Below are 3,401 nucleotides of genomic sequence, written 5' to 3'. Positions count from 1 at the left end.
GGGGCAGGAGGAGAAGGGTACGACAGAGGATGAGATGGCTGGATGGCATCACCGACTCGGACATGAGTTTGAGTGAACTCTGGAAGTTGGTGATGGACAGGGAGGCCTGGCGCGCTGTGATCCATGGGGTCTCAAAGAGTTGGACATGACTGAGCAACTGAACTGATCTGAACTGATCTCCTATTTGGCCTGGACTATCTAAACCTTTTATTGCATTTTTTTTTTTAAGAAGAAGTGTATCTTTCACTGTTCCAGAGATATACCCCATGAACCAAATATGAGTTTTGTGTACTTATCTTAGTATTTAGGCTGTGAGTGGCAGGACATATCTCCTTCACTATATACTTTCTAAATCAAGCAGTAAAGCAAAAGGAATTTTTTTTAGTGTTCAGATTTGTGAGATATTTCAAGATGGACAATGTTCAATTTTAAAAAATAACAAAATCATCTTTACCCATGATGGAAAGCAAAGTTTGATAAAGCAGTTTCTCAAACTGTCTAGGAATTTGGTAGTGAAATTTTTTTGGTGTAAAATCATTAAAATAATGTAATTTATTTTTGATGACTTCTCAAAATTCTTGAAAGGGATAGCTTTAATGTAATTTTAGATTCCCTCACTATTTTTGACCAAAACACATCAGCACAAATCAAGAACCATCTTCTGGATTTCCCTGATGGTACAGTGGATAAGAATCTGCCTGCTAATGCAGGGGACACAGATTCAATCCTTGATCCAGAAAGATCCCACGTGCCATGGAGCAGCTAAGCCTGTGCATGGCAACTACTGAGCCTGGGCTCTGGAGCCCAAGAGACACAGCTAAGTGATGCCCAAGTGCTGCAACTATTGAAGCCCACAAGCCTAGAGCCTGTACTCCACAACAAGAGAAGCCACACAGTGAGAAGCCCCCACCTACTGCAACTAGTCCGAACAAAGCAACAAAGCCCAGGATAGCCAGAAATTAATTTTTTTTTTTTTTTTAAGAACGATTTTCGGCCCAGAACGGGGCGGGGCCTCCTGAAAGGTCCTGCTCCTGTCTTCTTGAGAAGACTAAGGCTTAAAGGAGATTCTGGGTTTCTCTGGTAAGGTAGGACATCTGTCCCTATTAGGTATAATACTGCCCGCCGCACCCCGAGGATTCCCTCTGTGTAAAAGGCAGATGGTCTAGCCCAACGGCGGAGATTGCCGCGGGCTTCCCGCAGAGAAGCCTGTGGCGGGAAGGGCAGATGGCGCACGCACGCGCAGAGGCTCAGCTTGGGGGTGCGAGCCGCTGAGCTGCGTCTGAGATCATTGCTAGGGAAGAACTCTGGGTACCATAAGGAACACAACGTATGTGATGATGGCTCAGATCTTAAGACCTCATCTGAGAAGTGCTTCAGTGATTCCTAATCGAATGAAAATGGGTCCATATCTTGGTGTCATAAGAACTAGAATGATGTCAACTCATAAATCCAAAAGGAATATAAGAGAATATTATGGGCTGCTGAATCTGGATGAAGGCTGTTCTGCCGATGATGTCGGGAATCTTTTCGTAAGCTTACCAAACAATACCATCCAGACAGTGGCTCTAGTACTGCTGATTCTACAACGATTATAAGGATTGAATAAGCTTACAGGAAGGTACTTTCCCACGTGATAGAACAGACAAATCCCAGACAGAGTAAAGTTGAAGACACAGAAGAAGAAGAAGAACAATTCAAATATAAAACACCCCAACACCGGCCTTACTTAGGTTTTGAGGGTATTTGTTTGGGGACTCCGAGTCAACGAGAGAAGCAGTACAGGCAGTTTAGAGCAGACCCTGCAACTGAACAAGTGATGAATACCAAAAGCAGAAACTACAAAGCCAGTATTTCACTGATAGTGTCACTGTTAAAGATGTAAGACACAGTAAGGAACAAAGATAACTCAGGCAATAGAGCGTTTGGTGGAGGATCTCATTCAGGAATCAATGGCAAAAGGAGACTTTGACAATCTCAGCGGGAAAGGAGAACCTCTGAAAAAATTTTCTGGCTGTTCATATATTGATCCTATGACTCACAACCTGAACAGAATATTGATAGATAATGGATACCAACCAGAATGGATCCTAATGCAAAAGGAAATAAAGGATACCACTGATCAACTCAGAGAGGCAGTTTTAGTGTCGAGGAAAAAAACTTGGGAATCCAATGACATCAGCGGAACAGAAACAGTGGGACCAAGTTTGTGAGCAGTTTCAAGAAAACATCAAAAAGCTAAATAAGCGAATTAATTATTTTAATTTAATTGTTCCCCTCCTGACTAGGCAGAAGGTCCATTTTGATGCACAGAAAGAAATTGCCAGAACCCAGGAAATAAACACAACCCTTATAAAAAACAAAAGAAATCACAGATAAAAACCCAAAAAACACTGATCTGGGAGAAGGAGAGAAAACACCTGGAGTTAAGACAGTTTTCTTTAACTGGATGAATGTGTGGAAATGTATTAAAATATAACCATCCCAATGTTCACAGTACTGCCCCAAATAATTTTGAGTAATATTAACACCACACATAGAGGCTGAGGTTTCTTTCCTTAACACAAGAGTTTGAGAACTGTGCATCTCTGTGCTTTTCACAAAACAACCCACATCTCCAGTGATGTGTGAGTGAGTAAGAGAACTGTAAGAAACTGAGTCTGAGAAATATTCAACCAGCTTTGTTCTGAGGACATAGCAAGACAAGAGGAAACAATTTAATATTGACACTTGAGTTTATTAAAGCACAAAACTAGTCTAAGACTTTTGGGACCTTCTCTATATGGTTGGAAACGTTAGGACAGGAAATTAGTGTAATGGAGTTCCGGCAGTCTTCTTTTCTTTTTTTTTTAATAAGGGCCTTCTCTGTGGATACTGAATAAAGAAACCACCAAACATCTAGTTTGTACTTTGCCCTGTTTAACTTCATGAGCCAATGGCAGCAAAGATCCATCAGCCAAACTAACTAATTTAGCTATTCTAGAAATAGACTCCAATGTCCACTTTAAAGAGTTTATTTTCTGACCTCTCAGAGGTGGGTTCAATGGAAACAAAGTTTCACTTATGGCTTCATCTCTAATCAGAGTCAAAATGTTGGTTTTACATAAACCTATCTGAAGCCTCTTGAAGAATTTTCCACAGTTTATTGTGATCCACACAGTCAAAGCCTTTGGCATAGTCAATAAAGCAGAAATAGATATTTTTCTGGAACTCTCTTGCTTTTTCTATGATCCAGCAGATGTTGGCAATTTGATCTCTGGTTCCTCTGCCTTTTCTAAAACCAGCTTGAACATCAGGAAGTTCACGGTTCACATATTGCTGAAGCCTGGCTTGGAGAATTTTGAGCATTACTTTACTAGTGTGTGAGATGAGTGCAATTGTGCGGTAGTTTGAGCATTCTTTGG

General features: G+C 41.0%; 1 pseudogene; it reads left to right on the top strand.

Moving 5' to 3' along the window:
• The window catches only part of LOC104986860, a 58,942-nt pseudogene extending 56,466 nt beyond the window's left edge, over positions 1–2,476 (top strand).
• Positions 2,477–3,401: the final 925 nt, after the last annotated feature.

Source organism: Bison bison, unplaced genomic scaffold (assembly GCF_000754665.1).
Source record: "Bison bison bison isolate TAMUID 2011002044 unplaced genomic scaffold, Bison_UMD1.0 scf7180017864077, whole genome shotgun sequence".
Classification (NCBI taxonomy): domain Eukaryota; kingdom Metazoa; phylum Chordata; class Mammalia; order Artiodactyla; family Bovidae; genus Bison; species Bison bison.
This window is presented reverse-complemented; position numbering and strand designations above follow the sequence as displayed.